This window comes from Polypterus senegalus, chromosome 10 (assembly GCF_016835505.1).
Source record: "Polypterus senegalus isolate Bchr_013 chromosome 10, ASM1683550v1, whole genome shotgun sequence".
NCBI classification, from domain to species: domain Eukaryota; kingdom Metazoa; phylum Chordata; class Cladistia; order Polypteriformes; family Polypteridae; genus Polypterus; species Polypterus senegalus.
Window position 1 is genome coordinate 69,142,222 of NC_053163.1, and position 27,395 is coordinate 69,169,616.

General features: G+C 39.1%; 1 long non-coding RNA gene across 1 annotated transcript; it reads left to right on the forward strand.

The window, feature by feature from the left end:
* Positions 1–6,138: 6,138 nt before the first annotated feature.
* On the forward strand, positions 6,139–25,444 carry LOC120536234. The gene is made up of 2 exons (XR_005635076.1): positions 6,139–6,242; positions 25,063–25,444. It is a non-coding gene; the product is annotated as an uncharacterized LOC120536234 (long non-coding RNA).
* Positions 25,445–27,395: the final 1,951 nt, after the last annotated feature.

Below are 27,395 nucleotides of genomic sequence, written 5' to 3' on the forward strand. Positions count from 1 at the left end.
TTAAGCAGAGAGCATGTGCACGAGACAAATCAGAATGGGACTCGTCACAAAATAAAAAAATGAGTATCAGACATGGTCATAATATTAAAGGTCTGCATATTGCGCGCTCCTCGGTTGTCTTTGTGCTCATGCTTGCACAGATTGGGTATTGACACTATCTTTCCACCTTTGAGGCACATGCGTAGTAACAAAAATTGATTGTTAAATCAGAGAATGCCTCATACATCCAGTGACGTATTTGTGACAGTTTGTTCACGCTTGAGAAGTGCACTTGTAATTTTTAGAAGCAAGTGTAACTTTCAGAAGTGCAAACATATTTTTTAGAAGCAAGTGTAAGTTTCAGGAGCACAAGCATAATTGACACATGTGAAATGTAAATTTGTCTTAAATTATTTTTTATTTTTGACAGTGATCTTACTCCATACAAGCCTTCCTGGCTATCCATGTGTCTTTACTGCTTTGGCTGCAGTGCATCCTGCAAAAGCAGGTGGGGCTGGGTTGCTAGCTGTTGGCACTGGCCAGTCATTGATCACCTTCGTTGATATATGCAAATCATGTGTTGGTTTTAGTGAATGCTTATTACCCATTTCTTTCTCGTGTCTCTCATTTTTGATGTTATTTTTCCTAATTTCAAGCACCTCTGCCATCTTTCTAGCCTGCTAGCTGCTTTCTTCCTAAGGGTTCCTCCAACCTGGCAAGGACCCATGCGTGTGAGTGAAACCCCAGGCTGGTCCCTGTTATGCAGTGTTGCATAGTGGCAATTATTTTGTAAATAAATGTGTTTTGGGGTATTTTTTAGCCAGTTTAGTATCTGAGCCATTCTTGTACCAATGTTCAATGTGAAGTATGCAATATGAAGTATGCATTTTTTTGTAGAAGGCTTTTGTAATAGGTCTGTTAATTAGAAGCTGATATTGTTTTGATTTTGGTTTCATGCTGTAGCTATCTTTTAAGGAGATCACTTTTTTGTTGTTTTCCTGTACTTAGTTTTTATTCTTCAATTTTTAATGTTCATTTTACTATATTCTTTTTATTCTGAGACCACCTTAGGATACAATCTACACTATTTCCTGCGTGTCTCCTCAACCTTTCATATTGTTTTGATGGACTTTTCACGTTCTTTTCATGTCTGTGAGCCTTCCCACAGGTCACTACTTTTGTGGTTTTTTTGGTTTTATTCGCTTGCATATCCTCAAGATGTATAAGACTGCTTTTTTCTTTGAAATTCACCTTTCAGTTCTTACTGCTTGCTGTTTGGCTCATTTCACCAACCCATTAGTCCTATTAACAGCATTGTTTATTTGGAACACCGAGTGGTTCTTATATGTGAGCAGACTCACTTTAAACTACTGCTTTAGTTTTCAGCTTAATGATCCAATACACTTAGCTGATACTTCTTCAGATGAATAAGCTTACAGTTGAAATGTAGACCATCCTTCCTATTAAATGGTAAAACTGTTTGCATTACTTGACCCAAGTCGAGGAGGGTGAGTGGGTGGTGCCCATGCCCATAGGCAAGTTTTGCTGATATCAGGAGAACGTATAAAATCCACACAGACATTGATCGGATACCACGTCAGCCTGAGCTGCCGGTGCGTAAGCACAAAAATGTTGCGTGCTCCTGTTTCCACACTCACATGCGATGTTTAAAACCTAAACCTTGCCGTAAAGCCACGTACATTTTCACGGCAGTTAAATGCTTGGCGTACCCAAGTTCTCCGCTTGGTTTTACAAACTGGTGGCACCCAGCATCAAAGCAGTGCTTTTGTTCAAGTGTGGTTTCCCTTTCTTTTTTACATACACATCCCTTACGTGGCTTTATAAATTAACTGAAATTAACCACATATTGTTTATTAGTTTAAGCCATCTGATTGTAATTAACCAGTAACAATATAATGATCCACCGAATGGCCAAACTATTCCAAATATCATAGTTGCTTTAGCATTGTTACTCTCAAATGTTTATCTCAATGTATTTGAGTGTGGAATCACAGCTGTTCAGCAACTGATTGGAAAGAGAATTATCAGGATACAGCATCAAGCACACGCTGCCTCAGCCATGCTGCCTATTGAACTGCTCTCATACAGCAAATGCTTCAAAGCCTTTCCTGTAGGGACATTGAAGTTCAGAAACAACTTCATCCCAAGAACTATAAACGCACTCAATCAGTCCATCAAGTACTCCTTGTAGAACTGTTTGTACTTATTATTACAATTACCTCACTGTAAACTTGTGATACAGTTATAATATTGCACAACCTGAGCCACTTTATAAAGTGCGTATTTACATATGATGACAATATCATTTTTAGATGAAATGCAGCAAAATATGTTTATTACATTATACAGATAAAATGTTAACATCATTTAAGTAATGTACTGTATATTGTTAATAATTAAACATGTGAGGACATGGTGTCGCAGTGCTAGCTAGCTCATGGATTGTTCCTGCCTCGTGCTGCATTCTTGCTGGGGCTGGCGCGACACTGGATGGATAGATGGACAGAATAATTAAACATGTACTACGAAGATATTTCAATATTCCTTAAAAGTTCTGAAGAATCGGCATTCTAAGCTTTCAGATGGCTTAACATCTATTACAGAGCTGATTGTGTGGCGATTGGTTACTTGGAGAAAGAAAAGGAAGGACAGGAATTGGAAGTTAGTACGTTTGAAAGAGACAGTACTACTGCAATAAATTATTTCATCGAAGGTTGCGCACGGCACAGCAAGCATCTGCTGGGAGGCAAGAACAATCTCTAGACATGGAGCTAGCTCGTCACTATCACTGTGCCACCGTGTTCCCATGTTTAATAACATAACTCTTATCATCTTGAAAATGATATAAAGTATACATCTCAGTATTTTAATTATTCAGAGAGCTGTAATATTACGAATGGAATGGATTCTGTGTCCTGTCGGAGGAAGAGAAAGCCCGTTTAAGAAGCATGTAGTGATTCACACACAGAGCACATTGAAGAACACATACAAAACAAAGCATTTAATGCGCTACTTTAATTACGATGGTATTTGAGAAACTAGTAAATTAAATGATTTAAAGATGAAGTTTATGATGTTCTACTTTAATGGCAAAATAAACTACATGATTAAAGTGGAAATTTCAAGTTTAAAGTTGACATTTCAAGCTTTTTTCTCACTGTGTCCCTATTTTTTTTTATTTTCTTTGTACCCTAATAAGCTTTCATATGACACTCAGACTCTAGGCTATGACTCGCCTTTTCACAGCGACTTTGATATCTGACAAATTCTTTTTATTTCGAGCACTGTGTGACTTTGTGAACTTGAGTTTTTGAGTTTCTCCGACACTTTATGTCACTCGATCAATTTCATTTTGTTGTTTATATCACTGTTTTAACCAACAAATAGCACGTTTTTCCTTGCCTCCACTTGGTATTCGCTGAATTTCTTCTGTTTCCTCCCATGCCATTGCCTTTTCACAGAACGCTGAGCTTAAGGGCTATTTATATTGATTTGCATATTCAAAGAGGCGTAATTCTGGGAGGAGTTGGGGTGGGGCAGCAGGCACGTGCACATGCGTTACTTTTCATGCTGTCTGGGATTTATGGAGTGGAAGAACATGGAAGATGGCGAACACACAGATTTATGGATCTGGATTTTTTTGAGCATACGCACATTTCCTCTTTAGTCTGTACACCATGTTAGAGTGTGAATTCTACACACAGCATTATGCATGAGGCCCCAGGTGTACTTTTTATATATGAATGAAAAGATTATCAAAGAATAACAACAGTAAAAACATGATCAAAGTGTTTATTTATTTCAGCATACTCATTAGGATTTTACATTGCCTGGGCAGTCTTCTCTTGTTCATATGCTGGTAAATAATTTGAAACTTTGAGGTCTGAGTTATCTTTTCTAATGGAAGTACAATGAAATTAAGTTCCTTTATTTATTGGTTAGTATGTTTAAAGAGTTTTGTAAATTGACTGTAAACTTGTATTGGCAAGGACAAATTAAAATCCCTTTTCTTAGATTTACAGTGTGCAATTTTTCTGTTGCAATGTTAAATTGGATAATTGTTAATTGTATGATTTTTTGTGCTATGTTTTGCTTAAAGGTATAAACAAGTAGCCATAACATATAACACTGGAATCAATTTTGTGTGTTCTCACCACATATCCAAGAAGTCCTGAAAAGAAAAAAGGAGTAAACAACCCTGGTAGCAGATATGTGACGGCTGCACATTAACTACTGAAGGATGGAGCTAAATAAAGAGTCAGAATGGGGAACAAACTTTGGATACTTAAAAATGAAATTTCAGTCGACATCATAAATGTTTCACACCTTTTACATTTTGAAACCTTCATGCATTTTCATTATTGTTTAAAACATTAATAATTCTTGTATGCTTTACATTTTATGATATTCTGCACTCTTCCATTTTTGAATAACTATTTCTTATATTACTTTGACAGGAATCATCAATGCTAAAGGACATGACAAGTGCAAGTCAGAGGGTCAACTAAAATAAAGACTTTTTACTGGAATAATGTGTGAGCCTTTAAGTTAGACAATTCCAAAAACTGTGGGGCTGAGGAACAAAGGGAAGAGAGTTCAGAGGCCTTTTATATTTACTTTCCATAATTCTATAGATTTGAAGAGATTTCTAGCAAATATAATACTTAGATTTTGTGTTTTTACATTATTAATCACATGAAACAAAATAATGTGTTATTTCCAGAATTGTATATACTACATTTGAGTATATAATTGATTTATGAATCTTTAAAAATGTAGTTTACAAATAAATGTTTATGGAAAATGAAGCATAGATTATATTGTGACTTACATCAATGCATTTTTTTGACAAAGTTTCAAAACCAATTGAATAATTTACCTTGCAATAAGCTGGGCAAAATTCAAGTGGAATTTAACAAAGGAATCCATCTTTTGTCAAAACTGTGAACATTAGAGTGTCCCAATGGCTTTAAACCTTTACAGTGCTCATCAAATTCCAGAGATAATCCCATTCATTAGATCAGATAGTATAACAACTTTGCCAGTCCATTTAACCCTTACACCCACATTGGAGGGCTGGCACCCTGCCCAGGGTTTGTTTCCTGCCTTGAGCCCTGTGTTGGCTGGGATTGGCTCCAGCAGACCCCCGTGACCCTGTAGTTAGGATATAGCGGGTTGGATAATGGATGGATGGATGGACCCACATTGGATTGTGTAAAACTACAATTAAATAAAGATATCCGTGTTTTGTCAAAACTGTGAAAATTAAGTTGGCCTACAAACATTTAACCCTTTACAGTGTCCATTAAACTTTATACTAAATATTATTCATTAGAGTTGAAAGTATAGCAACTTCGCCAGTCCATTTGACTAATATACTGCCTTGGACTGGGAAAACTCCAACTGCAATTTAACAAAGGCATATGTGTTTTGTCAAAACTGAAAATTCAGATGGCCTAATGGCTTTTAACCATTTACAGTGAAATTTTACTTTGAGGTTGATGAAATTCCGATAGCAGAAAAAAGAACAATATTCCTAAGTACGTTTGTGAGTAAAGCGTATGCACATTTAAGAGACTTATCTCAGCCCTCCAAGCCATCTCAGCTCACTTTTTCTCAAATCATCAAGTTACGTACAGATCATTTTGCCTCCAAATGCAGAATGATTGTTATATTGATTTGATACAAAATTCACTCTAAAAAGAGGAAATCAGGCCAATCTTTGTCAGATTTCTGCGATGGACGTCTGAGTTTTGGAATTTTGGTGGAAGCCTAGAGGACATGGTAAGAGACAGATTTATATGCAGCATGCAATGTTGGTTGCTTGCAGAAGTGGAACTTCTATTAAAAGACAGTGGAGATTGCACTGGCTATAGATACAACAGACAGAAATGTAGGAAAGTTACAACAGCAACAGCAGCTTGTAAGTGCTGGAGACTTTAATATCCATAAACTTCATGCATCCCAGGCCAAGGAAAAGGATACAGTTTCCTGATTTCATTGTGGGGGTAAGCACAACAGTGTTTCCTGCCTTTTCATAACTGCAGTATGTCATTTGTGTCACAAGAGGGAGACCTTATCAAGAAAATGTTTAACCAGAGAACTACACACAGGCAAACAGGATGGCAGAAAAGAAAAACAGCAATTTTATGGAAGATGAAAATAATGAAAGTCAGGATGAAAAGGAATTTACACTGTTTACAAAAGACAAAGACATTCCATTTGACAGAGGAAAACACCAGGTTATTTAAAAGACTACTTCTGATTATGGATAGGATTGTTTTATTTTTATAGGAGGTTAGCAAAGTCAGTGCACTCATTAGAGCACAGGAAGTTAATAAAATTGTAGCGGGGCTACATAGTAGTAATAGTGTTTGTGTTCGTACCACGTGCGTTTTGTTTCCATCGTCCCGTTTACTGTTTGTGTATGTCAGTGAATGCCGATGGAAGGAGATCGCAGCCCCAAACCTGGAAAACACTGGTTTTCAATTAATCAATTACATTCGTCACAGGACTATAAAAACAATCAAGAGAAGAGGAAGAGGAAAAGGAGAGAAGGAGATTTAAGATATATGACCACGAACCACCCGTACCTGTACCTGCTGTATTTCACATCGCGCATTTCCATCCAGTTTGTTTTTCATTCCGCCGGACTCACTCCAACACCCTCATCATCGAGAGACCCCGGGGTCGGATCATTTTCCACCACCGCCGAGGATACCTGGTGAGGCTATTCCATTTTTTCTGGGAATTACAAACACTTCATATATTGGTTAACCAGTCATCTGCATTCAGGACAATTGTTACTCGGACTCAAGTTCACGACCGCTCATTACCGTATTTCATTCATTCTTTTTTGGTATTTGTATTGTTTGTTATATGTTACAAGGGCAAGGGAGGGGTAGTTATATTCATCTAGGGATTTGTCATGGTGTTGCTTTGGTGGAGGGATATTTATAATTTATTTAGCTTTTCTGTTTCATTTAATACATTTTATCAGTTTAAGTTTACATATCTGTTTTGCTTTTGTGCTTATTTCCACCGTCGATTGTGGGGAAAGGTTTAATTTGTTAAAGGTACGGCTTGATTAAGATTTAACCTCAGCAATTAATCCAGGCCACAGGTCTTGGAGGTGTAGCTGTCGGCCGGGTAAGGGGTGGCCGTTACAAAATGTTATTATTTTTTACATTTTTGGTTGTCTTGGAAGTTTTTTTTTCTACTATTCAGCATTACTGTATTACTGGGAGGGTAAAGTCAGTTAAACGGGGGAGGTGTTGGATTATTAATCAGGCAGCTATGGAGACAAACTAGGCAGCAGGGGTCCTAGTGGTGAGATGTACAAAAAGAAATCCAGTCAATTCAGGATTCAAGGAATGTAGCGCCTGTTGTTTCAATAAAGTTTAAAATATATTAATAGCTTAAGAATTATTCCAACTGGTCAATGAAATGTTACACTGTCCATGCAATCAGTGGCAATACTAGCTGTTTTGAAAGGGCAATGCCACATGTGTTCTTGAGGCGCTTTTTCTGCATGCACTTTATAACAAAATATTTGTAGCACTGCGGTGGGCTGGCGCCCTGCTCGGGATTTGTTCCTGCCTTGCGCCCTGTGTTGGCTGGGATTGGCTCCAGCAGACCCCCATGACCCTGTAGTTGGGATATAGCGGGTTGGATAATGGATGGATGGATGGATATTTGTAGCAGTCAAAACCTGAACAGCTTGTCATCAGCATGGGGGTTTGGGCAAAAACAATTAAGGCTACATCATAGACAATGATTCAAAAACAGCAAGAAAGAAACAACAGCAATAACGGTAAAAGTGTCTTAGCAAAAGAGTCACAAATGCAGCAAATGAAAGTTCAGGACTGCAGCTCCCTGACACCATTCCCTAATGCTGGCGGAATTGAAACATCTTACAAAGATACTAGCATATATACTGTACAAAAAATTGTCCTCAGATGTTCATCACTATATATGACTTGAGTGATGCACACCTCACTCCTGGCACACTTAAAAAAGTTCCCCTTAGCCAGTCCATGATGGGGGGCAAAAAAAGAAGAAGAACCTCCCTGATGCTGCGCATTAGATGGCGAATTTTCATAATTTGCATGCTTCGAGCAAAGTCATTTAACAGGACTCCTAAGTTATTAAGAATATGAGTGTTGGATTGAATTTTGTGACATTGCTCAGATTGTCACTTTTTCACATAGGCATTAATGGGTTTTAAAATGTATGTCTCATGGAGTTACTTGATTAAACAAAATTGTGGTCACTGTAATTTGAAAATGCCATTGTAGCTGGTGGTATAAATATTACACTACAATGTACCCTGACATTCATTTGGATATATTTGTGAAACTTTTGTTTTGCTTTTTCCTTGTTTTAATATGACACAACTATACAGCAACCATGATAAATAGCAGACACAATAACACACTTAAACTGGAGCTTTCTGAGGAAACACAGTCTTCTAAATGTTCCCCATAATAATCCAACCTCTTTCCAAGCACCAAAACACCAAAAGAGTAAGGAAAGATGGATAAAATTATGCAATTTTAGAACAAAAGAAAAAGTCCTGGAAGAACTGGAAACTCCCAAGGAAAATCCTAGAAGTCAAACAACAAGTAAGACAGATTCAAGAAATATTCAAAAGCCAAGCCAAAAACCTTTGGGCAATGACTAACAGTCAAACACTACTCAACAGATTTATTGACTTGGCATGGGAAACAACACTTAACTTATAGAAACACTGAGTAAAAAAGAAAGTCAATTATACTGAAAAATACTCAACATCCACCTACAGAGGCATGGAAGATGCCAAGCATGTGATGTGAGGATTTAACTACGACCAGAAGGTATGGATTTAGGCCGCAGAAACCTGGTTAAGTAGGACACAGATCATCAAACAAAAAGTTCTGAAAGGAAAGTTTCAAACCATACTAATGAAACAGGAAAGAAAACAGTACTGGGTAGGAGTAAACAGAATTAAAAGTGTAATATGGGAGTCGAAGAGACAGTGAACAAGTCATGAAAAGTTACCACTTCTAAGTGTTTTACAGATTGCAGAGAAATACATTAAAGAACACAAGTATGACATGCAGGGACAACGGACAGATATGTATTAACATGTCCATTTTTAGAAAATGGTTTTATGGGATTTTGTAACTCAACTAAATTTTGTTAGTCCCAATCTCCCTTGTGTTAATATATACAAATGAAAAAAAAAGAAAGAACAATTCAGAATGGATTTTAGATTTGTATATTTTAAATTAAATGTGAAATAAAATATAGTTAGAACAAACAGAAAAAAGTGACACAAATTTAATGTTTTCAGAGAAGTGTGAAAAAGATGTAAAAAGAGGAAGCCTGCCAATATAGCCCAATTGATATGTGTTTCTGTGACATCACAACTCAAGCATGTATTATTATGACGAGTCCTGCAGACAGATGCTAATGTAATCAAATGTCTCGCTCCACATTCTGAAATTGTCAAATCGCTACTTTGTCCTAAACCACTCCACATCCTGTTCCCACCTCTCCTGATACAATTATTGTGTCATCGGGTTTCTATCTACAGATCCCGCTCAAAGCATCTTTAAACACTTGTGAGCTAACGTATTCACACACATTTGCTAATATAAACAGTCTGCATTCATTTTTAAATAATTTTGCAGATTCAAGAGAGATATCAAAAGAAATGAATGTCAGATTGAAATTGCTTGTAACATTAACTTGAACATTGAAACAAACACAAAAAAAAACAAACAAACATTAGATATGGTCACCTTTCTCTGCAGTCTTATGGTAGCCTTAGTCGGCTGTAGTAACACGTAGACTCCAGGGCAGCAGGTGTGGACCTTTCATCCCATTTTTATCGTTGCAGCTTTTCTATTGCATTACTCATAGATCCAGGATGGGGTTTGTTGGGGTGTTAGAGGGTGTAGATGCCACTTCGATTTGCCATAGAAGGATGGTGCCTCTGCGTACAGACATCCTTAAATCCCTACACAAAACATTCTCTGCATACCCCTGTGTGCAAATGTGTAATGTTGTATTAACATCAAAGCCTAGCAAAAAGTTTTAAGCAGAACACACAAATCAATATTTACTGTGGCAGGCAGTGATGAATGCAAACATTTCCTGGTTTAGATGCAGTGGGTACATCATCACAATGCATACAGCTTAAAGTTAATAATGTGTTGATGTGCAAATGAACCTGATTGTGTTAGTATGAGTGCACATTACATGTACAGTACTATTCCACACAGCTGTTGTCCTGGGTGAAAAAAACAAACCTCAAAGTGCACCACTTGGAAAAAGCTTTTGTAGGCATTCAGGCAAACATGAATTTTTAACATCGAACAGAAAGCAGAGTTCTGCAAAATCAAGCTAATAAAAACTGTTTTAATTGTAAATAGTTATACAGGTGCTGGTCATAATATTTATTTCAGTAATTCCATTCAAAAAGTGAAACTTGTATATTAGATTCATTCATTACACACAGACTGATGTATTTCAAATGTTTATTTCTTTTAATTTTGATGATTATAACTGACAACTAATGAAAGTCTCAAATTCAGTATCTCGGAAAATTAAGAATATTGTGAAAAGGTTCAATATTGAACACACCTGGTGCCACACTCTAATCAACTAATTAACTCAAAACACCTGCAAAAGCCTTTAAATGGTCTCTCAGTCTTGTTCTGTAGGCTACACTATCATGGGGAAGACTGCTGACTTGACAGTTGTCCAAAAGACGACCATTGACACCTTGCACAAGGAAGGCAAGACACAAAAGGTCATTGCTAAAGAGGCTAACTGTTTACAGACAGCTCTGTGTCCAAGCACATTAATAGAGAGGTGAAGGGAAGGACAAGATGTGGTAGAAAAAAGTGTACAAACAATAGGGATAACCGCACCCTGGAGAGGATTGTGAAACAAAACCCATTCAAAACTGTGGGGCAGATTCACAAAGAGTGGACTGCAGCTGGAGTCAGTGCTTCAAGAACCACCACGCACAGACGTATGCAAGACATGGGTTTCAGCTGTCGCATTCCTTGTGTCAATCCATTCTTGAACAAGAGACAGCGTCAGAAGCGTCTCACCTGGGCTAAAGACAAAAAGGACTGGACTACTGCTGAGTTATGTTCTCTGATGAAAGTAAATTTTGCATTTCCTTTGGAAATCAAGGTCCTAGAGTCTGGAGGAAGAGAGGAGAGGCACAGAATTCATGTTGCTTGAGGTGAAGTGCAAAGTTTCCACAGTCAGTAATGGTTTGGGGTGCCATGTCATCTGCTGGTGTTGGTCCATTGTGTTTTCTGAGGTCCAAGGTCAACGCAGCCATCTACCAGGAAGTTTTAGAGCACTTCATGCTTCCTGCTGCTGACGAACTTTATTAAGATGCAGATTTCATTTTCCAACAGGACCTGGCACCTGCACACAGTGCCAAAGCTACCAGTACCTCGTTTAAGGACCATGGTATCCCTGTACTTGATTGGCCAGCAAACTCGCCTGACCTTTTATTGCATTGTGAAGAGGAAGATGCAATATGCCAGACCCAACAATTCAGAAGAGCTGAAGGCCACTATTGGAGCAACATGGGCTTTCATAACACCTGAGCAGTGCCATAGACTGATCGACTCCATGCCACACCGCATTGCTGTAGTAATCCAGGCCAAAGGAGCCCCAACTAAATATTGAGTGCTGTACATGCTCATACTTTTCATGTTCATACCTTTCAGTTGGCCAACATTTCTAAAAATCCTTTTTTTGCATTGGTCTTAATTGATATTCTAATTTTCCGAGATACTTAATTTGGGACTTTCATTAGTTGTCAGTTTTAATCTTCAAAATTTAAAGAAATAAACATTTGAAATACATCAGTATGTGTGTAATGAATGAATCTAATATACAAGTTTCACTTTTTGAATGGAATTACTGAAATAAATCAACTTTGTCATGATATTCTAATTTTATGACCAGCACCTGTAGTTAGTTGTGTTCAAAAACACAGCAAAAAATATATAATTGGAATGTTTCCGTCAAGTCACTTTTAAGTACTAAATTGAAAAGTACTTAGATCAAAAACTTGGTTACAAAATATTAAACTGAAGTAAATTATGAAAGTATTGATATTTAATAACTAGACTGTTAAAACAGTGTTATATACTATATATATATATATATATATATATATATATATATATATATATATATATATATATATATATATATATACAAGTATACAAATATATATACTGTATATAATATTTATAAATATAAATATTGTGAGACCCAGTGGCCTGTTAAGACCAAACCAAAGAAACACCATTTCCAATATACGGGTGGCACACCCACTAGACAACAGGGGATTAATTTAATTCGGCCAATGACCTGGCCCACTTTTTCTTTGTCCCCTTTCCACCAGGATGACCAGATCCCATATATATATAACCTAACACCCTTCATAACTCCACATGCCTCCCCACCACCACAACCCCTGACACTTGAGGTTTCAACTTGTTTTGCTGTGTTACCATTCAACAACATGCTTTAATTACTTCTCTTCCTTTTCTTCATTTGTTTTGAATCTGCTTACAGAACACTCATTGTCACATATTCCATGAAACAGTTACAACTGGGTCTTCATCCGTCACTCCCTTGAATTAACACCTCAATGTTTTTGCCCATGCAGGATCATTTACTAGCAGCTCAGGCACCGAAGACATAAAAGAGCAGCACTAACTGGGAGAGCATGAGAGGAATAGCTGAGTTAAATCCTTAGTCATCTCCTTGGACCCTGTACACATATGGGCCGGCCCTGCCTAAGTCATCCTCCATCTAAATGACAGCCTTGGTCCTGGCAGAAATGCAGAGAAAAACTTAGAAAAACACATTTTGTGAGCGTTCAGAAATTCCTACAGTAGTACAGGCCAGGAACGCAGCACTCCACATAGCTGAGCAACATTAAACCCACAATGCAGTATGTTGTTGTGTGTCTAGAAGTGGTGGGAGTAGTCGATTATATTGTGATGACTTGTCGAGTAAGACACCCAGGAGCTGTTTCTCCAGGGGAATTCAAAATGTCGACTGGCTTTTTATTTTTTGTGCCATGCTATAAATGGTGCCCTACCACACCTGGTTTGGGTTCTGGGGACACCTCTAAAATAAAAAAAATAGCCTCCCGCTTTTCTGCCCCTTCCTGCTCATTTACCATTCACATCCCTGTCACCCTGCCCCTGTCACTCAGCTATCTCTAAGGAGGTGGCCTGAGCCTTCACAAAGTGCTTTCCCCCCCAAGACTCCAACCTCTACAGCCCATGCAATAGCGAGACTCGTCACAATATCAACATAATGTGGGATGTGTAACAAAGCCATACCTATTCACACACTATTCACACATGTGGTGAGTTAAGACAAGCCTCTGTTCCCTCAGTGTGCAGTAGACATTGTATTCATGTGTGTTAGTTACTGTTTTCACTTGTTGCAGGTTTGTGCACTGTTAGCTTTGATAGCATTAATAGTTCTTTTTAATTCTGTTAAACACACTTTGTGATGTGCCTGGGTCAGATGTGAACATTTTTTTTTATTTCAAAAAAGGAAATAAATGTTACTGCTAATACTGTGCACTATTTTTTATGCACTTTGAAATGTGCTTAGGTCAGATATGACCAAAATGTTTATTTTTTTATTTCAAAAGTTGAAAACAAGTATTGCGACTACGTACCTCAGATTCTGTTCAATTATAGCTTTTTTATTTTTATGCACTTTTTGATGTGACCAAATTTTAAAGGGACGCAATTAAAAATACTACTTGTTTTTCAATACATTTATTTGCATTGGTTTAAAAATTATTACCTGCTGCTTACCAGCAGCTGCAAATGTCTGGCTCAGCTAACTTTCTTTATTCAATAATCTGGTCCAACTAAATTTATACTGGAATAGGCCTGGTCTATGCATTCCTATTGGTGCAATGGAAGATCACTCACAGGGCCTCTGATTTGGTGGTACGTAAAATTTTGAAGTTGACATGGCTGTGGTATCGATTGAAGGGTTTATTTTTGTCATGTGACGCGTCTTGTTCTTTTGTATTGAGGATATTTAGTTTTGCGACTCTTTTATTGATGCACTGCTATTGTTTGAATTGGTTTCTGTGTCATCTCAGTATACATACACAGAGGACATCCCCGTCTGCCACCTTTGTCCTTGTGAAATTGCCCTTTGAGAAGGATTTGACGAGCTACCAGGTTATTGAAGAAGAACACTGCCTTATGTTAGGACTTTGGGTTCAACTTGCCAGAAACGCATTGATTAGGAAGCCAAGCAGTTTAAAAAAAAGGCGCTATGTGCCGACACCAAGGACTGAACCCAAATCAGCAGAAGGAAACTGCAGCAACAATCAGACAAGCCACCAGTCAGTGCAGCTGCACCCACCAGATGGTGTTTTATTGGGCTTTCCCACATGTTCAGAGTGAGAAGAAGTTAAGCACAGGAGTACTAGATTTTCACAATGGACTGGGATACACTATTACAGTACACATAGAGCCCACGTTACTTGGTGAAGAGTAAAACATACAAATATAGGTAGCATTATGTCAGTTTTTCACTTCTCGAGAGTGACTTGAACAGGCAGAGACACCCACAGTTGATATTCTTGTAGCTAGTGGATGAGTGTATAATACAGACCACAAGTTCATCTAATCGACGTATCTATGATGGTGTTTTTAATAAAGTGTAGCAAAATACGATGCAAAGTATGATCTATCAATCATCACATTCTATCACATTTTTTTCCTCTGTTGACTTTAACATGGATGGCAGAAAAATATGATGGCTAGCAAAATAGGATGCAACAACAAAGTCTGACCGGATAGGCAAAGTTGATGGGGAATATAATTTATTTACAAAGGGACATGAGAGATCACTGAACTTAGTGACCAACTTGACGTGATAATTGTATTGCACAGCAAACTGACATCAAACTAAGGTCAATAAACAGGATCCTCAACTAACTATTGCTGTTATCCAGAGTCAGGCCTGAGTGAAATGCTCTTAAGACAGCATCATCAGTTGACCTGTTTGAATGATGTGCAAACTGATAGGGATCCAATGTAGGATACAGATATGCTTTGAGGTGCGCCAGAAACAGCTTCTCAAAGTGCTTCAAAATATTGGGGGCGAGTGCAACGGTATGAAAAATAATTGCAACAGATTATTTTGGCAAAGGCATGATGACTGCTGCTTTGAAGTATGTGGGAACTAATGTCTGGGCTAAAGATAAATTGAAAATGTTAGTGAAAACCTCAGCCAGCTGCCCAGTGCAAGTTCTGAGAACATACCCTAGGATGACATCAGGGCCAGCAGCCTTGTAAGTGTTCACCCTAGGCAGAATAAACACCACTGATAGGGAGCATAAGAAACAGGTCATCAAGGGGTGGCTCGACTTTCATTAGTATCACATTCTTATGCTTATCAATGAGAGCATAGAATAAATATGTGGGCTAGTAGAGAAAGTGCACTATTAGCTTTAGATAGATAGATAGATACAATACAATACAATACAATACAGTTTATTTTTGTATAGCCCAAAATCACACAGGAAGTGCCACAATGGGCTTTAACAGGCCCTACCTCTTGACAGCCCCCCAGCCTTGACTCTCTAAGAAGACAAGGAAAAACTCCCAAAAAAAAACTTTGCAGGGAAAATGGAAGAAACCTTGGGAAAGGCAGTTCAAAGAGAGACCCCTTTCCAGGTAGGTTGAGCATGCAGTGGGTGTCAAAAGAAAGGGGTCAATACAATACAATACAATACACAGAACAGAACAAATCCTCAATACAGTATAAAAATAAAAATTTTAGAAGTACAGAGCAGAATTTAACAGTAGATGATATCATATAATAAGATTTGGATATTTTTAGAGTCCTGGAGACCTCATCCATCAAGCTGCCTCCCCCATTTGGCCATTCCACGGCTAAAAACAGTGCTGGGCCAGCCAATCCGATGAAAGGACCCCTCTTTCCCATTATTCCTGCAATCCTCCATCAGAGATGACTTTACCATAGGCAGGCAAAACAACTTGGCAGGTGGACCGTGGCACCAAGTGCCTCATTTGAGTACCGAGAACAGAAACAGAATAGGTGAGGGTTAGTATTCAATTATAACTGTCATGTTACTTATGTTTTAGTGCTAATGACTAACAACAGAGATGCAGTCTGTACAGTTAATCAGCAGCTCTAGTCAGGATATGCTAAACTGAAGTAGTGAGTCTTCAGCTGGGATTTAAAGGCTGAGACTGAAGGGCCATCTCTTATAGAAGCAGGCAGACCATTCCTCTAGTTTAGGAGCCCTGTAACTAAAAGCTCGACCTCCCACTGTTATTTTATAAATTCTTGGAATCATAAGCAGACCAACATCTTAAGATCTTAATGTGCGCTCTGGATTGTAAGTCATAATAAGTTCAAGTAAGTCGGACATTGACCATTTAATGCTTTATATGTTAAAAGGAGGATTTGTAAATTTGCCCTAAACTTAACCGGGAGCCAGTGTAAAGATTTAAGAACTGGAGTTATGTGTTCGTATTTTCTTGTTCTTGTAATGATTCTTGCAGCCGCATAGATAGATAGATAGATAGATAGATAGATAGATAGATAGATAGATAGATAGATAGATAGATAGATAGATAGATAGATAGATAGATAGATACTTTATTAATTCCCCAAGGGGAAATTCACATTTTATTAAATTCACAAATTATCATCTGTAAGAGCCTGAATACCTGGTTACACATGTCAGGGATCAAAATTATTTTAAAAGTGTTCCTTGAGTCACAATTTTTAGTCATATTTGACCTTGATGGTGCCCTGTTCAAGTTAGCTCTGGATGCACTGTAGGCCTTATAGTATATCTCAGATCTAAAAGCAGTATCACAATGCTTTAGGAGCAGGCAGACCTCCATGTTCATCAACCGTTTTTGACTAGAAAAAGTTCTTTATATGGTTGAGTACCCTAACAATATCAACACTATTATTAATGCTACAATCCAGCACTGAGCAGACATACAGTACGCATCAAGGTATGTGTAGGCATCCAAGGTATCCTGATCAGAAAATGTGCTCCAGTATGTGTGTTGAAAATGGTGGTGCAGTATAGAAGTGATCTTGTTGCTCATACTGCATTGTATGTGACTGATTTACACTGCTTATTCCTTCAGTCATTGTTGCTGGTATCACATGGTTGGTATATAAGCCAGACTGGTGTGTCTTAGGCCACATTTATTTTGGTCTGTAAAATATTGGTAACAATGGTGTGGCAGTTAGGACTTGCACTTATAACCTGTTGACTTGGGCCCAAATTCCAATGTTGGAAGAAGCTGTGTTGCCTTTAAGCTTTCAAGTACCTAATGGATGTTCTTCTAACATACTTAGCCTGCTCATGGGAACTAAGAGAGATCCCTTCTAGTGCCGTGGCAGTGAATTGATGAAATTTTGGTTATGTAAGGCTTAACAGTGTTTCTTTAGAGGTTCTCCAGGATTCTGACTACTCTATTGGGGCAGGAAACATTTGGGTGGAATTTGAGCAATACAGTTTGCAGGGTATTTTAAAAACTTCAATCTGAAACCATAAAAGCTCTGTCTGGAGGAGAAGTCTGTTGCTTACTAATATTAGCATACAGATCATTCATTAGTTACAACAATAGAAATAAACTCTCCTGAGAGATAAATTAGCTAATCCAGATTAGCAGACTAGTGACTGTCAGTCATAACAGTGTCCTTACACCAAGCATGTGTGTTTTCAGTAAAAAAAGAGCAAGATTATTTGTTATCTCCGATTTGTAATTAACCTTTGAAAACTTTCAAAATGTCTGTAAGCAAACTAAACTGAATGCTCTTCAGTAATACAAACGTTTCTACTTAATACTCAAGTTATTTTATAATGATGAGCTTATGCATGAGCACATCTTGAGTAAATTCACCTCAGTACATTGATTACAGTCTGAAAATACATTTTGAAGCCAATGTGTTCAAGCTAGTGTGCAGGAGTGATTTGGAATCAATTGCTGATTTCAATAAATCATAAATTCATGGCAGCCCCCATAACCTTAGTTGTTTCTCAGGACATAGACTTAGCTATTTTATTCAGCTTTCTCATGCCAGATGAGTTTATCCACTTGCATGGCCTGAGATTCCATTTCTATACTAATTAAAAGACATATTTTTATCCAAACAAAATCCACTTCTGACTATCATTCTGCATGATTAGCTGATTGTCTCCTTGATATTAATAAGTAGGTGAGCATTAACCATCTGAAATTAATAATGAAAAGACTGGAGTTCTGCCCGTACTATAGGAACTACAATAGTGAGGTGGTTGAGCATGGGCATTAATTACTAAATTGTTATCCCTATTCTCATGTTAGTAATTTGAACACTACAATGCTTGCGTAGCAGGAGCGTCCACTGCAGCATGCGTCGCGTCGCATGAAGTATAACCGGCCTTAGACAACACCGACTATTTGGTATTATATAAATTCTATACTTAAAAATATAATTTAAATTTAGATATTTTTTCTGTAATCAATTCTTTCTTTTCTACAATTGTAGCACTAGGGTGTTGTAACATGTTAGCCATTATGAATGTAGTGAGAAGTTGAGTAATCATTAATTACATCTTGCCTGAAGAAGGGGCCTCAGTTGCCTCGAAAGCTTGCATATTGTAATCTTTTTAGTTAGCCAATTAAAGGTGTCATTTTGCTTGACTTCTCACTGTCAACACAATTGGAAGATGTTTTTTCTCACTTTTTGCTTTGACTTTTGTTGTGCATTACCACGCATTCATCAAAGTAGTAAGCCAAATACATTATTTTCAGAACTTGACATACAGTGTCATGACTTTCACTACAAGATTGAACATTGCAACCTTATTTTCATTGTCTACCTGTGAAATAATGTACCCATCCCTCCATTATTTAGGCCAGAGTGGCTGATTTAAGGGAACATGTTGACAATATTGGGTAGAAGACTGTTGGCCTGCCCTGAAAGAGATCTCAAATATCATATATCTTTCAAAATTCTTCTGTTCACATACAAATTCCTAATGGGCTTGAAAATAATGTAGTTTTGTAATAATGGTGTCATCTGGTGAATATTTAAAGTATTACAACTGACTTACTTATAATTGATTTTGTAAATGCCATTAATCAATTTGATTTGTACTGTTTTTGATGAGTATTGATAAAACTGTATCTCTTTATTAGTTCACCACACACATCTATATGCAGCATATAAATACCACAAACCAAAGGTACTCATTTTTATTTACTGTGGATTAACTTCACATTAAAGGCTTAGACAGGATTCTTTATCAGACGGTCCTCACTAACATGCAGCTGCAAATTCCAGCCATTCTTGTGGGACCAGTCAGAATCATTTAAAGGCGTCCTTCCATGAGCTACCTGAAAGCTTCTTGCCTAGACCACCACAATTACATTACACAAGTGATTTTATGAAATAAAGTGCTATCTGTAAGCAGTGGCCATACAAAGTTATCTTATCCTGGAGCTTAAGGTATTTATTGGAGATGAACACAATAATGTGAGGGATGCTTGATATCCACAAGATATTAATGTTTTCTAACATACTGAGTCCAGACTTTCCTGAGGTATGGACACTTCACTCATAATATCCCTTGTTTTCTTCAGGGAACGTTGCAGTGATGACATCACAATTAGTTTTAAATGAGCAAATGCATTCTAAAAAAAAACAAACAAACAAAAAAAAAACAGACTTAATTTTTTTATTCACAACAAACACTAGCTCACTTTATTTTTATATTTGGTAATTTGTTTTCTATGTTTGTTTCATGATGTCTGATCTTTTAATTTAGATGGTGGGCTCCTTTATTAGCATCATTCTTTTTTTCAGAGAATGGGACCCTATTGTTTGAAGAACAACAGTTTAAAAGTAGAAGATGTTAATCTCTAGGAAATGTGGCGTCAGTTTTTTGACCTAGGCAGGAATCCGTCAATACAGGGCTGCCTGCCATTCTTGTGTAAGAAAGTAAATATAATTAGAACTCAAAGACATTATCCCTACGAGAAAACCTTGAATTCATCAGAACATTAGAAAAAGTTTGATTAGAGCAGGCCATTCAGTCCAACAAAGTTGGCCAATCCTATCCACTTAATTCAAGTCCTGAAGATTCCTAAAGTCCCACTGTCTACCACAATGTTTAGTAACTTATTCCACTGTCTATAGTTCTCTCTGTGAAGAAAAATGTTCTAATTTTAGTGCAAAATTTACCCTTAACAAGTTTCTAGTTGTGCCCCGGTCTTATTGTTAACCTACCAGTCTTGATCTACTGTACTAATTCCTGTCATAAAACAATTCAATCATGTCACCTCTTGGTCTTCTTTTCCTTAAACTGTAAAAGTTGGGCTCTTTTACCTGTTCCTCATAACTCATCTCCTAGTCTGATACTTTGTAGCACTGCTATGTCTTTTTTTTAGCCCAGACTACTTTTATGCAACTTTTGCACATGAGAATATTTATATTTAAAGTTCAGTTAGAGAACATGATGAGACACAGACAGAGGTGTACCATGTAGATTCAAGCCCTTAAGGCCGATTTATACTTTACGCTCAGAACGCGTATGCACCTGCATCATGGCTGCCACGCGTTCCCAGCGTTCATTTCACACGTCCTATGAGCAGGTCTTCAGAAATTAACGCGACGTGTGCACGAGTTGCAGTACCAGCAAAAAGTCGGGGGTGCAGTGTGCTAAAAGTCGGAACGTGGCGTCAGAGTCTCTGTTTACTATCTACATGTGACAGCAAGCCTCTATGGAAATCCTTCGGGGGTCGATGTGCACGCTTTGCTGTTTGATGAATGGTTCAAAGTGGTGAAGCAAAATGCCGAGATACAGATGCATTCGTGGTTCTTTTATATTCAAGCGTTGCATATTCCCGATCGTAATGACACGATAAATTTTAAAAGTCTCACATACCATCTTTTGTGTTGTCTATTTTTTTTTTTTTTTACTTTACCTGCTGTCAGGTCCAAGAAGCTTGTAGCGATTAAAAACTGGGATGACGTTTGCGATGGTCTGCATTAATGATAAAGTAAACTACAAGGTTAAAGTGGACATTTCGACATTAAAGCCGAAATTTCCACTTTAATCATAAAATACACGTTTTCACCGTGTCTTTTATTTTTTTCTCAGTGGCTCAAATACAGCGCTAAACATTATGTTGCCGATGTGAAGTTGCAAAAAAAAAAAAAACAGACGGCATAAAAGATAGTATGTGAGACTTTTAAAATGTATCGTGTCATTACGATTGGGGATATGCGACACTTGAATATAAAAGCACCACGAATGCATCTGTATGTCGGCATTTTGCTTCACCACATCAAAGCATTTATCCCATAGGATTTGCATAGAGGCTTTCTGTCACATGTAGATAGTTCCCGAACGTAATGACACAATACATTTTAAAAGTCTCACATACAATCTTTTGTGCCGTCTTTTTTATTTTTTTTTATTTTTGCAACTTAACAACAGCAACATAATGTATAGCATTATATTTGACACGGTGAAAACGTGTATTTTGTGATTAAAGTGGAAATTTCGGCTTTAATCTTGAAATGTCCACTTTAACCTCGTAGTTTACTTTATCATTAAAGCAGACCATCGTGAACGTCATCCCAGTTTTTAATCGCTACGAGCTTCTTGGACCTGACAGCAGCGGAAAGCAGCAATAGATCGCCCCACAGAACAAATTAAATGTATGATATTCCAACTCTCTGCACATTTAGAATCTTTAGATTTATACTTGATATCACTTTCATGATGAAATGCATTAAAGTGTGTATGTTACATTTTACATATAATTTTGTTTAAATAGTGAATACTGTGAATAATTACACACATGGGGGGTGACACGGTGGCGGAGCGATAGCACTGCTGTCTCGCAGGGAGTTATGTTGCTGGTATTTCCTGCTTGTATTCCACACTGTGCTCCGGTTTCCTTTCAAAGATATGCAGATTTGGGAATTTGGTGCCGCTAAAATGACGCTAGTGTATGTTTGTGCTTGTATTCACCTTGCGATGAGCTGAGGCCTCGTCTAGGGACTGTTTCTCACTCGTGCTCAATGCTTGCTGGAATGGGCACATCCCTGGATTGATGGATTTAATCAATAAATATCCTTTTCAGAGATATTGCGGTATGGTGTTATCAGAATTTAATAGGCGTTCTAGGCAATTCACAACACAGAGAAGCCGAATATGTTCTAACCGTGATAATATCTTGCAGTGCCACCTGGTGGATTCCTCCAGATTTACGTAAAGTACAAGTGCAAGTATGAACACTACAATGCTTGCGTAGCAGGAGCGTCCGCTGCAGCATGCGTCGCGTCGCATGAAGTATAACCGGCCTTAGACAACACCGACTATTTGGTATTTTGTTTCACAGAAAAGGACCATGTGTAAGCAAACGCCCCTACTGTTACAGGTATGTTGTGTCTCACCTCCCCTTGTTCTGTCTCCACCCATACTTGTGTTGATGACAGGGTGTACTCTGTCATACACCTACTGACCTGTGACTACCTCATGTCATCTACCCAGGGATTCTCGTCACACAGGCTGTTCCCCAGACAGAAATGTGGCCACGTCAGAACACCCTAAATGTAAAATGTTGTATTTCAAAACTTTCCTGAGTCTGATGTCTGCATTGAACATTTTGGTCACATTTTGCCCCAACGGCAAGTGAAAACAGCAACGGCTAATAATGCTACTACTGAGACTGCTGAAAGATTCAAGAACACCTTATTGGCAAATGTTGAAGGATTGTCAAAGGTCATGGAGTTGTATAATATGGTTAAGCAATCAACTCATCAGGTTGTATGTTTCCAGCTTCCATTATGGCTTGTACAGTGAGCAGCTTTTGCGGGTTTATTTATTTCATTAGGGTTTATTGCAGCTTGTAAAAAGCAATTTGAATGGTGGTCTGCATTGAACTTTATTAAATCAGAGAAGACCTATTTACACAATCAGATTACGTTAGTTTTTAGTTTACATGCACATGTCCTCACTTCTCGTTAGATTAGATTAGATAAAATAAACTTTATTAGTCCCAAAGGGAAATTTAAATGGAGACAGCAGCAGAAATACTGTATATACAAATATTTCATATTATTGGGTGCCAAACAGGTAAATATAATGATTTTCGGAATATATAAAGTCACTGAATATACAACACCAAAACCTGATTATATAAAGTCAGCAGCAGAATATATAAAGTCATTCCTGAATAAGTAAAGTCATTCTTGAATATATAAAGTCAGCGTCGGAATATATAAAGTCACTCCCGAATATATAAAGTCAAAGCTTGATTATATAAAGTCAGCATTGGAATATATAAAATCATTCCCGAATATCTAAAATTTCTGTGCTTTTCACTAGTACCTTTCATACTAGTGAAAGGTAAACTTCAACAGAAGCCACTCAGAGTCGATCGGGCTTGTGAGGTTCGTCCAAAAATGCACCCATACAAAAAGAATAAATAACTATAGTGTTCAAAATGCCAGACACATACATCATTTTGAATGATTTAACTGAACGGTGTTTTTTTTTTTAAATATTTTTCTGAAGATGTTTTTGTTAACTTATTTCATTACGTTGTAGTAGGAACTCATTGAGTTTACTAAAAAAAGTCGTTTCAATCAATTGTGACAAAGTAGAAACCATATGTTTGTATGGTTATTTTTATATATTTTAAGCCCTTATAAACTCTCCCACACTGTTAACATTATTAGAGCCCTCTAGACATGAAATAACACCCTTTAGTCAAAAGTTTAAACTGTGTTCCATGACAAGACAGAGATGACAGTTCTTTCTCACAATTAAAAGAATGCAAACGTATCTTCTCTTCAAACGAGCGCCATCAGGAGCAGAGAATGTCAGAGAGATAGAGAGACCGTGACAGAAAAACAAACAATCAAAAAATCAATACGTGCTGTTGGGCTTTTAAGTATGAGCACCGCGATAAAGCAGCCGCAAAGAAGGGAGCAATGTGAAGGTAGTCTTTCAGCATTTTTTAGAATAGCCTCCGTATCTTCTAAACAAACAGCCTCTGTGCAAACAGCCCCTCTGCTCACACCCCCTCCGTCAGGAGCAGAGAACGTCAGAGAGAGAGCGCACGAGATTAAAGCAAACAATCAAAAAATCAATACGTGCTTTTTGGGCCACCGCGATAAAGCAGCATTTCTTAGAGGAGCGTCCATATCTTCTAGGCAAACAGCCCCTCTTCTCACACCCCCTCCGTCAGGCACAGAGAAAGTCAGAGAAAGACCGAGAAAAGCAAACAATCCGCTTGGGGAAGCACATCGTATATCATTGAGGAGTTTTAGTTAATATGTAATACATGCTCTGATTGGGTAGCTTCTAAGTCATCTGCCAATAGCGTCCCTTATATGAAATCAACTGGGCAAACAAACTGAGGAAGCTTGTACTTTAAATTAAAAGACCCATTGTCCGCAGAAATCCGCGAACCAGCAAAAAATCTGTGATATATATTTAGATATGCTTACATTTAAAATCCGCGGTGGAGTAAAGCCGCGAAAGTCGAAGCGCGATATAGCGAGGGATCACTGTATTCAGGAATGACTTTATATATTCCGACAATGACTTTATGTATTCAGGAATCACTTTATATATTCCGATGCTGACTTTATATATTCAGGAATGACTTTATATATTCTGACGCTGACTTTATATAATCCAGTGCTGACTTTATACATTCAGGAATTACTTTATATATTCAGGAATTACTTTATATATTCTGATGCTGACTTTATATAATCAGGCTTTGACTTCATATATTTGGGAATGACTTTATATATTCTGACGCTGACTTTATATATTCCGAAAATCATTGTACTTGCCTGTTTGGCACCCCATAATATGGGATTAGGAAGCAGTCATCAAATCCGGAGGTGAGTGAAATATTGTGAAACAAAGGGTTAATCTGTGGTACTAACGCCTTTCTCTCTCTCTCTCTCTTTCTTCAGACAAAAAGAAGAAAATTTAAACACATACCTTAATTCCGAGTTCCAAGATGGCCACCAAAAGTCAACACTGGCAACATCTGATGATGTAATTTCCGGCTCTGACCCATGACAACACTTATGGTCTCCTGAAGATAATGTCACTTCCCCACTACATCACTTCCGGTCCCTTTTGATGTATCCGTCTGCCTGTTTCAACGTCATTTCCTGTCAGCTCAATTCCATCCTGCTCAATTTCATCCATCTTATTTCTGTCCATCATTTTTATTGCATATAAAAAGCCACCATTTGTAAAACTTGATATCATGTACTGTAAACATATTTTGATCACCATTTTGACTTTTTTCATTTTGAACATTGAACATTATACAGAGAAGGTCCCCAACTCTTTGTCATTGTGGAAATTCTCTTTTTGGTTTATTGCAAAGTATATATTGTCACACACATGTGCATGGGAGGCAGCTAAAGGGCTTGAGTAAGGGCAATTCTGAATCAAACCGGGATGTGGCAAAGTGCACTGACTCTTTTTCTCCCTTTCCTGCAGACCATTCATGGGAGATTCCACCTGACCCTCTTGACGTCACTCTCGGGTCCAAGCCTATGGAAGAAGACCCTGCTGGCTCCGGCTCCTGTGATGTCACATCCGGGCTGAAGCCTATGGCTGAAGACCCTTATGAGCCCAACCCCTTTGACCTCACTTTATGTCTTCCCCTTTAAAAGCCTGCACCTTTTTCCCTATTCCCCCTTTTCTGTATTGGACTCAGTTTTGTGCACATCAGTGCTATCATTTATGTGCAACTAGCAGAATACCCGCGCTTCGCAGTGGAGAAGTAGTGTGTTAAAGAAGTTATGAAAAAGAAAAGGAAAAATTTTTAAAAATAACGTAACATGATCGTTAATGTAATTGTTTTTTCATTGATATGAGTATTGTTGTCATATCTATTGTGAACCTCGCCCCGGACACAGACAGGCAGACACGTCAATGTCACCCACAAACACTGGTTTATTTTTCATTATTCTTTTATATAACTCTGCTCACCAACCCCAATACTCCTTAGTCCAGGCCACTCCAATGCCTTCTCTTTTCTTCTTTTCCTTTTCTCTCTCTCTCTTTCTTTTCTTTTCTTTTTTTCTTCCCACCGCCTCCTTCCTCCTCCAGACGTTGCCACTCTTCCACCCGACTCTTGTCAACGACTGGAGGGAGGCGGCCCCTTTTATAGGAACCCGGATGGGCTCCAGCTGCTCCCCGGCAATCTCCCGCGGACACACCCCCGTGTGGCGGAAATGCCGGCTGCGCACCCGGAAGCCGTCCGGGCGTCCCCTGTCGTCTTCCCGGAATAAACAGGCACTGGGCGCCGCCTGGCGGTGGCCACGGGTCCCTACAGGGCTGGGCTTCCAAGCCCTGTACCCGAGGCCCCCTGCATAACCAGGACGGCCGCCCCCACTCGGTCTGGAGGAGGCACTCGCCCTCCTCCGGTCCTCCAAAGCGCCCGGCCAGGCTCCAGCCCCAGCCGAGGACCGTACGGGATAAACCGGCATTGGGGCTCCGCCTGGCGGTGACCACGGGCCCCTACAGGGTAGGGCTTCCATGCCCTCGACCCGTGGCCCCCAACAGAACCAGGACGGACGCCCCCTCACGGTCTGGAGGAGGCACAAGCCCTCCTCACATCCTCCTGGCGTCCCGGACGGGCTCCAGCCCGGCCGGGGACCACAGTGCCCCACCGCTAGCGAGGACACGTGGGTCGAGCGGCACAACCGAAAGGGCAGCACGTCCCGGTGAGGGTCCTACTATGTCCCCAGGGCCCAACACGGCACCCTGGGACATCCGTCGCACCCCTCCGCGCAAAGCGTGCCCCCATGGTCTGCGCCGCCGCCCCGCTGTTCCCCGCAGCCGGGACACTATTGGCCTCCCGGCGTGGAGCTCTCCCGCGGAGCGGCCCGTTTCAGGAGGGCAGGTCCCTGACGACGTCGTCCCCAGCGCTCGTCGGGGCTTCGTGCCTGTGGAAAAAGGAAAAAGAGGGCCAGAAGCACTGCCAGGACACTCACCCGAGTGCCCTGCCGGTCTCCGTACCGGCAGTGCTCCCGCCCCCTTCCGACAGCCCCTGACTTGCCTGCTGAAGTCCTCCGTCGCAGGTTCCATGCCCGTCCGCTTGCGCGCGGCACGCTCGCAGGCAGCCCGCCCAGCCGCCCAGGGATCTCCTCTGCCCGCACAGAGGCGACCTTGCCTATCGGGAAATCGGCACTCACCCCTCGATTCCCCTTTTATTTTGGGGCGCTATAACGCTTGAGTCTGCCTATGGGAAAGGTACAGACCCTGTCCGGTTTGCGTCCCTATA